Source organism: Furipterus horrens, unplaced genomic scaffold, assembly GCF_987537825.1.
Source record: "Furipterus horrens unplaced genomic scaffold, mFurHor1.1.pri manual_scaffold_5, whole genome shotgun sequence".
Lineage (NCBI taxonomy): Eukaryota > Metazoa > Chordata > Mammalia > Chiroptera > Furipteridae > Furipterus > Furipterus horrens.
The window spans coordinates 83,995,105-84,005,152 of NW_028327175.1; the positions used below are offsets into that span (position 1 = coordinate 83,995,105).

General features: G+C 37.1%; 2 pseudogenes; one reads left to right on the top strand and one right to left on the bottom strand.

Moving 5' to 3' along the window:
- The first annotated feature begins 213 nt into the window (after window positions 1–213).
- Window positions 214–363, top strand: LOC150008875 (U1 spliceosomal RNA; annotated as a pseudogene).
- A 3,762-nt stretch (window positions 364–4,125) lies between these two features.
- LOC150008876 (chromatin accessibility complex protein 1 pseudogene) lies at window positions 4,126–4,523 on the bottom strand (annotated as a pseudogene).
- Between the last annotated feature and the right edge of the window lie 5,525 nt (window positions 4,524–10,048).

The following is a 10,048-nucleotide window of genomic DNA, read 5'->3' on the forward strand; positions in this document are numbered from 1 at the left end:
CACAGGTAATCCACTAACAGCTTACAAAAGATGGAAATAAATTTCACTCATTCAGCTTCTTATTTTTTATAGATGTCTTTACATATCCATCACTAAACAAGATCAATTCCCATTACAAAGAAGAGTTGGTGATGTATAGATAAGTTAATTACCTAATTAACAGTTGATGGTTAAAACTAAGGTATATATATATATATTTAAGTTGGCAATGCTATACGGATCTGGCAGGGGAGATACCGTGATCAGAAAGGTGGTTTTCCTAGGGTGAGGTTCACCCATTGTACTCTGGGTGTGCTGAGCCCTGTGATTTCCCCCAAATGTGAGAAATGACTGCATAATTTGTGGCTGTGGAGGACTCCTTTTGCACTTTACCCTAAAAACAAAAATTGGCAATGGTAGGGAAGATCTGATTTATTTTTTTCTTGCATTTGTTAAAATATGGTACTTCTTTAATAACGTGTCTTGGAAAAGAAATGAGAAAACTCCAGATAACCCTTCATATTAGTTAATATTCTATTACAAGAACCTTGAGGAGAAACTTTGTCTGTTTTAATTAAAGAGAATTGCTTATTAATTTTTTCTATATACAGACCATTTACTATATTAAGTCAGCCTGCTGTTAGAAATGTTTAATTATTAACCAGAACTGGGTTGGTAGTATTTTATTCTACTAGGAGGTTTGCAGATACCCTCACCTACTCTAAATTTTAAATCAACTACATAATCCGAGAGAAAGGGAAAGCAGAGGGAAAATAAAAGTAATGAAGAATTCCCTTTGTGTGTTTGACAGGAGCCTAAGGCTAGAAATGAGGAACAGAGTCTCAGTGTGGTTGTGATGGTAGGAGTGGGGGTGATGGGGAGGACGTTAGGGACGTGACATTCTTTTTGCCCTCATTTCTTATTTTCAGTTTTAGATGACTATCTGCTTTTAGTTTTTGCTAAGGTACAATGAAGTTGTTGAGCTCAATGACTGATCTGTGGAATCAAAGTTCCAATGAAGTTCCCTGATGACTCTCTTTTTTTAGCCTGACATTTTATTACATGGGCTGCAACCTCCATCTGTGTGCTATTTTCATTCAGGCTCTTATCTCACAGAGACCTTCACTGTGGACAAAGTAAAAACATTTGTTTGGAATAAACAGTTTTCTCTTCTGCTCCAGTATTCTTTTAAAAATATAGCTGTTACAACATATTAAAGGCATTATTCTTTTCAGACATCAGGCAGTTCAACTGGAAGGTGGCTTTAGTGACCTGTAGATACGTTTTGCATCATTGCTGAGTGTAAGGTAGGCAGTTTCCCAATTTAGCAGATAGTCTTGCATCTTGAATACATTTGGTCAAAAAATTGACACCCAGTTTTTATGGCTCAAAATATTTGATGACCTTTAGAAAAGTGTCTTTCCAAAAAATATATAATTATTAGTGAATCTAAATTGTAAAACTGAAAACTTGAATTAGCCTTTATTTACACTAGTTTAGAAGCATGTTGGGAGAACATAATTATTCGTCTCTTGACCAAGCGAGAGTGAAAGAAAAGCAACAACAGCTTATGTTCGACTTGGAATTGAACATGCAGCTGGGATCTGAATATAAAATGTGACTCTTGTTTCCTCACCTCCAAGTCTAGATGTTGTTACCTTCTTGTACACACATCTGGATCTATTCCATGTGCAGAAATAAATAAGGTGTTGGAGTAAAAATAGTTTACTCTGACTCTGTTTCTTCTTGGCAGGGAGTGGGGGACATTGCAGTGGAAGGCTCAGCCACTTTCCACGACTTGAGAAAGAAAATGGCATTAAATATGTATCTTGATTTTCATGATAGTCTAATGTGAAAAACAGAGTACTTACAATCCTTTGTTTCAGAAGCAGTGGAGGTCGAGTTGTAAAGCAAAGAAGTATATATTTATGGTTAGCTCTACTAAAGACATGGTGACTAGAGCGTCTAGTTAGTGCTTTATTTCTATATTAAAAAAGGGCCCAATACTGCCTGATGTTGGTGACTTCAGAATTGGGACTTTAGGACATGCGGAAAAGTAGCCAAAGAAAGATAAGAAGCTAGCCAATTCCAGATGAACACAACTGATTATGCACAAATTCATTTTACTTTTGAAGAAAATGATAATTCATTCTTCTAGTAGTTGTATTTTTATTTTCTATCTCTTAGGTTATTTCCTATCATAGAGAATTATAGAAATAATGGATGAATCAGCTAGTCACCTAACTGGTGCAAATTCAAGGATTTGAAAAAGTTTCTCCTAGAATACTTGAACAACCTGAGGCTAATATCTTTTTTTTCCTAAGGTTTTTCTCTTCTAAAAATGAAAATATACTTTGGGGAGATAATTTACTGGGATTATCACAAATTTATACCTTGGTTTAAATGAGTTTATCAGGTAATGTTCTAAGAATTTATTTTGATGAGGTAGAATTTGAGGTCACTGGGTATCTAGAAAGGAGATGGTGATGGTGGCTTAGTTTGTAGGGCAGGAAGGACTAAAAACATGCTTAACCCTTTTTCCTGTTTAAAAAGGACTATTTTTGCCCTCAGATTTAAAAAAAAAGATTTTATTTATTTATTTTCAGAGAGGGGAAGGAAGGGAGAAAGAAGAGGGGGAGAAACATCAATGTGCAGTTGCCTCTCACACACCCCCAAGTGGGGACCCATCCTGCAACCCAAGCATGTGCCTTGACTGGGAATTGAACAGGTAACCCTTTGGATCACAGGCCAGTGCTCAATCCACTGAACCACCCCAACCAGGGCTGCCCTCACAATTTTAATGCATACCAAGCATTTAGCCATGTCAACATGAGTTTTATTGCTGATAATTGTTTATTTGACACATCAAAACAATGAGGTAGTGTTATGTAGATGGAAAAGGAAAAGTTAATTTCATTTTATTTTTATTTATGGATAAATTTAAAAAACAAGAGAGACAGAACATATCAGTGGTTGTCTGGGAACAGGGGAAAGGACTAACTCCCAGGGGTACAGGGAAATATTTGGGGTGATGGAACTGATTATTTGCTTACACAACCAACAGACTGAAAATTTACCCAGTGTGAGAAAATATAGGGCTTTTGGTTTTCTCTTGTGGATTTTAAAAACCATTACTATAGGTGTAAAGAAAGGAACAGCAAATGAGATAGATTTACAATATACAAAATGTTCTAAAAATTTTTTAAAGAAAAATATGCTTAGGAAAGGCAATATTTGTTTCTGGATTTATGATTTGACTTGAAAATTTTCTCTGGGAATAAAAGTGCTGAAAATGCTTATTTTTAAATTTCGCAGAGGTGTGAGGTAATAAGCAAGGCATTAGAACAATAGAAGGTTACAAAATTAGGTCTAGAGAGAACTTCACTGTAAGTTTACATACAACTTTTAATAAAAATTATGTCTTTACAGTTAAAATGAAGTATTTGGACTAATATTCTAACAAATTTTCTTGAAATATAAAAATTGCAAGTGTAACATACTACATACAATGCAACAAAATGTAGCTTACACTGCATATTTAGCTAAAACCAGGCCTAGTTGTTTTTACATAGCCGATATTTAGAAGCTCTTCAAAGGCTGCCTGTACATCATAAGTTAAGCAGAACTGTCTTTGCCGCTATGGCTTACAGCTGCAGGTGGACTGTATGTGTGTGGCTGTCCAGGCAGCTCTTTCTGAGCTCCCTCCAACTGCAACTGCGGGCCTGACAACTTTCCTTTCAGCTGTTTATGGTGTAGGTGCATCAGATGCTCTGAGTCAGGAAAGAAGAATACAAGGTATTCAAAGTATGAAAAGTGAAGCACCTAAGCTGCACAGTGTTGTGATTACTTCAAAGCAATAATGCTGGCCCTGGCAGAGTAGCTCAGTTCGTTATAGGGAGTCACCCCATACACCAAGATTATCAGAGTTTTGATCTATCTGGGCTCAGACAAGAAGCTGCCAATGACTGCATGAATAAGTGGAACAACAAATTCATGTCTCGCTCTCTCCTTCTCTTTCCCCCTCCCTCCTTCACTCTTTCTAAAAAAAAAATAAATTTAAAAAACAAAATAAACAAACAAAAACAATCATGATGCTAATCCAAAAGGATCCTCACCAGGCTGATTTTTAAAGCTTTCATTTTATGTTTAGGATTCTGCTTCATCATTGTCACTTTCACCATTACTGTCACTGTCCTCTTGCTTGTCTTCTTCCCTCTTCTCCTTAAGCATTTTCAGATATTTACTAGCTAATATCTTCTTTGGTGATATATCTGCAAGAAACGAAAAAGTTTCCAATTCCTCTGCAGCATTTGATAAATCATTTTAAGTACATGATTTCTTTTCTTGTCCACAGCCATGTCTGTAGGAATAGGTGGCTAGATACTGAACAAAGCACCCCGTAGCCTTAGCTGTGAGCGCGAGTGCCTCCTGGCTGATGCGAACACCTCGGGGGATCTCTTCATGCTGAGCCGCATGTGGGACAGGGGCAGCGACACAAGGTGCTGCTCCCGGCACTTCTCTCTGCCCATGACCATGTCCTCCATCTTTGTGCTCCTCCTCCAAGAAAAGTTAATTTTAGGTTAGCCTGTAATAAAAGGTAGCAAAGGAAAAATCAGCAAGTGGGAACTTTTGCATACCATCAGTCCCATGATCTTATGGGGTTCTATGTTAGAAAAATACTTATATTTTCTTCTACAAAATAATAGGTTAAAAAGGCAGTAAGTGGGATATATGCCTCATATTTTATTTGGTAATTAAATAGCATTTTGATATGTTCCACAAATTAATGGAACAATATTTTGATCAGGTTCATAAAACAATGAACAATTTAATTAATTCACTTATATTGAGTATTTTAATCCAGTGAGTCTCAACCGTTTCACTTCATGGGTCACATAGAAAATGATGACATCTGGGATAATGGAAGTAAAGGGAACAGGTGTTTGGAGTCAAACTGAGTAAATAAATATTTTGGCTCCTAAAATCTATTTTGAGTCCAGCTTTGAAAGCCCTGCTGTAGCCACTGAGTGGAATAATGTTGCTATATTTAAAATATACAAGATACATTAGTTTCAGACACTATATCAAGTGATAATCATGGTTAAGAATTGAATAATAAACCTATTTCCATGAGAGCACTATTGTAAGACTAGGACAGCTTTTAGTTTTAAAAATATTATCTTTAAAATATGATATAATTAAAATTTCTTATTGCTTAAAAACTCATAATTTGATGAAATTTTGCTTAAACAAATTATTGGAATGAATGCCTAGCTTCTTTATGTATGACTAAATTCCCTAGGCCCTTCTTTTATATGGTTGGTGGGAAGAATGATCTTTAGACTATTGCATTACTACCTGGATGTAGTTCCTCAAAGTCATTTTGTCTAAAGTTGAACCCCATCATCTTCATCAATAGTGCTACTCCTATGTTTTCAGTCTATTAAAAGCTCCCCAATCCTTCAATTTATCCTAGTCAACCACCTGGGTATACTCTTTCCTTTTTTATACCCCATTATCAAAGTTTCAATTTAATAAATCCTATTGATTCTCTACACTTTATACATTTTTATAAATTACAAAAGTGAAACTTTAAAAAATAATACATTTAAACCATGCACAGTATGTAAAGCAGAAAGTAAAAGTTTCAGTTTTTCCCATTTGCTCCCTGAGATTCTAAGGAGCCATCCGAAATGTGTCTCAGAATTATGTGCCCTGGAGGAGGAAGCTTAGGTATGCCCAGTGTGGCTGAAGTGAGACCCGGTCACTGGGCATGCGTGCAAGGCTGGTCAAAGCATGGGTGGAACTGGCCGAGGCAGCAATGACTGTAGGAAAAGGTGGTATTGAGGTGATTCAGGGTGTATGTAAGACGGGTCTGATACAACATCTGGGTATAATTTTAACTATGTTCTGTACATATACAACCAGGTATTTCTTTTAAACAAAAACTAGATCACACACTTTGTTCTACATCTTTAAAACATAATTTAAAAAATATGGCTGGCAACTTTTCATGTCTGTACTTAATAGAACTACCTTATCCCCTCCCCCACTTTAATTGACATATAATTGACATATAACATTGTATAAGGTTAAGGTGTTCAGTGTATTTATTGATCTGATGCACTTACATATTGTGAAATGATTACCATCATAGTGTTAGCTAACATCTCCACCATGTCACGTAGTTGCCATTTCTTTTTTGTGGTGAAAATATCTGAGATCTACTCACTTAACGACTTTCAAGTATACAGTATGGTATATTCAGCTATAATCATGATGTTGTACAGTAGATTACTAGAACTTATTTATCTTCTAACTGGAAGTTTGTACCTTTTGACCAACATCTCCCTATTTTCTCCTACTTCCCAGCCCATGGTAACCACCACTACTCTCTGTTTCCATGAATTCCAATCTCATTTTTCAAAAGTTTTTTTTAAGAGGATTCATTGTGTTGATGTATCACAATATGATAAAATCATCTGCTCAATAGATGAACATTTCCTATTTTATTTTTCATTACTACAAACAATGATATAATAAATATCCTTAAACTTATATCTTTGCCTTTGTGTTACTTATCTAGAGTTCTACTTAATATCTATCAATACATTTTTATATTTTGTTTTTCATGAGGTCTTGTATATTTTTTCTTATATTTTTCTTTTTATTATAGTAAGTTCTAATGCTTTTGGATATGGTGTTATTTTCATTATAATTTCCAATTATTTCAGAATCATAAGAAAAGTTATTTTTTTCATGTCTACCTTATATATGGCAGCGTCATCAGACTCTTAAAAATTAGAATACTTTATTGTCTTGACTTTTCTAGGTAGAAAATTATCTTATATGTGAGTGAAACATACTGAAATTATTTGTGTGCAGCACTGATACTTCTTACTCTTTTTTCCAGCCTTATTACATTGTCTAGGACTTCCAGAACAACTTTGATAACATCGATGATAGTGTGTGTCTTTGTCTTGCTTGTACCTTATGACAATACCTAAATATATGACTACAGATTTTCTTTCCTTTTCAATAATTAATGAAGGCACCCAAATCTTTGTTTATGCTGGATATTTCAATCTTTTACATATTTGTCAGTCTCATAATGAAAAACAATATTATTGTTTTAATTTGTGTTTCCCCATCATACATAAGATTGAACATATTTTCATATGTTTATTGGCCTATATGCTTCCATGACTCCGTCTTTCCCTTGGACCCTTCAGCTGCGAAGAGAGGGGGGGTCTGCTGCATGGGCAACAGCAGACCCTCCATATCACCCTGCCCAGGCTCTGTAGCTTCAGCTTCACTGGAGAGGACACTCCAGCGTCATCGCAAGATGTCGATTCAACACGGGAGGAGACAGATACCGTGTCACTCCCGAGTCGGACTGCACAGCCATTCTCGGCGGTGCAGATAGACTCTTAAGAAGCTACACCATCGTCTCTCGAGACGGACGGCTGCCGATACACGATAGAGTCTTAGTTTTACAAGATAAAAAAGATTTCTGGAGATAGATGGTGGCGAACTTATTTAATATCATTGAACTATAGACTTAAAAATAGTTAAGATGGTAAATTATATATTATGTGTATTTTACCACAATAGAAAAAACTGAAAAAAAATTCTCTTGGGAGCTTTTAACCACTCTAATGCCCAACTCTGACTCCATGAGTGTGGGTGCAGGAAATTGTATTTTTTTAGCTCCACTGGGAATCCAAGTGCAAAGAGCATGGAATCCCAGCACACTAACAGCAAGGAGATGCCTCTTCTCCCTTCTCAAGCTCTTCAGGAACAACATTGAGTGGAATGTTGGTAGCATTACCTGTATATTAATAAAATATGACAACCTGTATTATTTAAATGGTTATTTCTCGGGTATCTTCTTTCTCCACCCCTTCTCACTTTTGTTTATTTCCTTCTTTCTCCTTCCTTTCTGTCAAGTGTGTCTAACTGAACTTGTGTAAGTTCAGTGTTTGTACTTTGTCCCTCCATCAATTTGTCTTCCAAAGCAGTGACTCATGCCAATGTACCTCCCAATTTAAATTGTCTCAAGATCTCGTTCCAGTCCCTAACTCCCCACCACCTCTCCTTTGCCCTTCATTCCAGAGGAATATAGCTGTCCCCTAAGTCACATGCCTGAGAACCTGCCTTGACTTTCAGCATTCCTGCGATGGACGTGCAGATCCAGTCCCTCCGAAATCCTCGTTTTCTCATATTCATTGAACAGTGTTCAGTATTCAGGGCTTAGTAAGACATGTCGGTTGACTGAAGAGAAATGTTCTCTGAGAATAGCGATGGCAGGGCATTTAGGAAGGTGAAAAGACAAAAGCTCCTTCTGTGCACCAGGCCCCATGTGAGGCCCTAGGGACCCAGTTATGAAAGGAAAAGCACCTGCACTAAGGAAATCACAGGCGAAGGGAGGCAGATAATTAAACAGGTGATTAAAATACCTTATGGTAAGTGCTGTGCTAGAGGTGAGCATGGGTTATATGGAAACTAAAAGAAGAGAACCAAAACTACCTACAGGAGGTGGAAGAGGAGTCAAGGAAGGCTTCCTATAGGAGGCACCATCAGGAATGTGTTTTATTTTTAACTTAAAAAATGCATAGGTAACAGACTCATTGTAGAAAATTAGAGTGAATTAAGAAAGGACACTGAAGAGAAACATAAACACCTTTTAAAAAGTCTTCTAACTTGTGCCAAATTGGAAAGAGTTATGAGACCAAATGTGTAATCACTCTCTTGCACATGGTGCTATCCTGGGAATCCATACTCGATGACAAGAGTCTGAAAATGCTGACTTAGGCCTATGCTGAAATCAGTGCTCTTCACAGAGGCAGGGTCCTTGGAAGGCAAGAGGGGGAGGATCTGGATACCAGGACATGGTTTTAAAGGACCCCCTCTCCATCCTCTAATTGTTGGTAGCAGAAGTTACCCAGCCAGTAAAAAACCTTCAGGAGTTCTGTACCTTGGGCCTTATTTTATTTTTTACTTTATATATCCCATTAAGCACTAAATGTGTGCCCCCAACTACCTGAGGGGTACAGAATGCAAAAAGAAACATAGATCAGGTGTTCCTCCAAGGAGCTACCGATTTTACTAGCAAAATGAACACTGTATGTTTCCAAAAACAATAATAATTTCTGAGTATGAAATCTCTATGCCTGACAAGTCAGCCACAGCCTAGGCATTTAAATTTTTGTTTATGAATTGAATAAATGTATGATGCAAGTGGAAAATACTGCATCAGTTTACATGCATCCTACCCAATTATATGATAGACCACAAGGGGAACAACACCTTTTTTTATTGTTAATTTTATTTATTTACATTGTAGTAGTTGATATACTACCATGGTTTCTAATTCAAAAGACACAAAATATGACATTTAAAAGTCTCTCTCTCTTGCCCTGGCCAGCTAGTTCAGTTGGTTAGAGTGTCGTCCTGATACACCAAGGTTGCGGGTTCGATCCCTCAGTCAGGGTACATACAAGAATCGACCAATGGATGTATCAATAAGTGGATCAACAGATTGATGTTTCTATCTTTCTCTCTCAAATGAATAAAATTTAAAAAAATATTTTAAAAAAATTAAAAATAAATAAATAAATAAAAGTCTCTCTCCCGATTGGGTAACTTTGCAGCATGGCGTTTGGCCTCTTGTCACCTTGATGCATGACCTGAAGATTTGTGTAGAAGAAAACAGGTTTTTATTAACAGGGTTCCAATTCTGAGGATGGGAGCTAAGAGCACTACTTTTTTGAGCCCTTCTATCCCACAAAACCCAGGACTCTTCTTGCTTCCCAAAATATTACAAGCCAAAACTGTTACAGAATGGGGGTGTCCAAAAATTCCCAGAGCCTGCAGGCTGGGGGATGGGGAAAAGGAAGCAGCTTTCAGGATGCCTTCACATGCCTGTGGCTGGTGGCTGGTAGCTGGTGTTTGTTACACAAATGGCTTTGATGCATCCAAGGCCCCAAGGAGATGGAAGGGGCCTTGGACCGTGGGGTGGTATGGAAAGAGCACACAGAGCCTTCATGAGGTTCTGTGAATGGTCAGA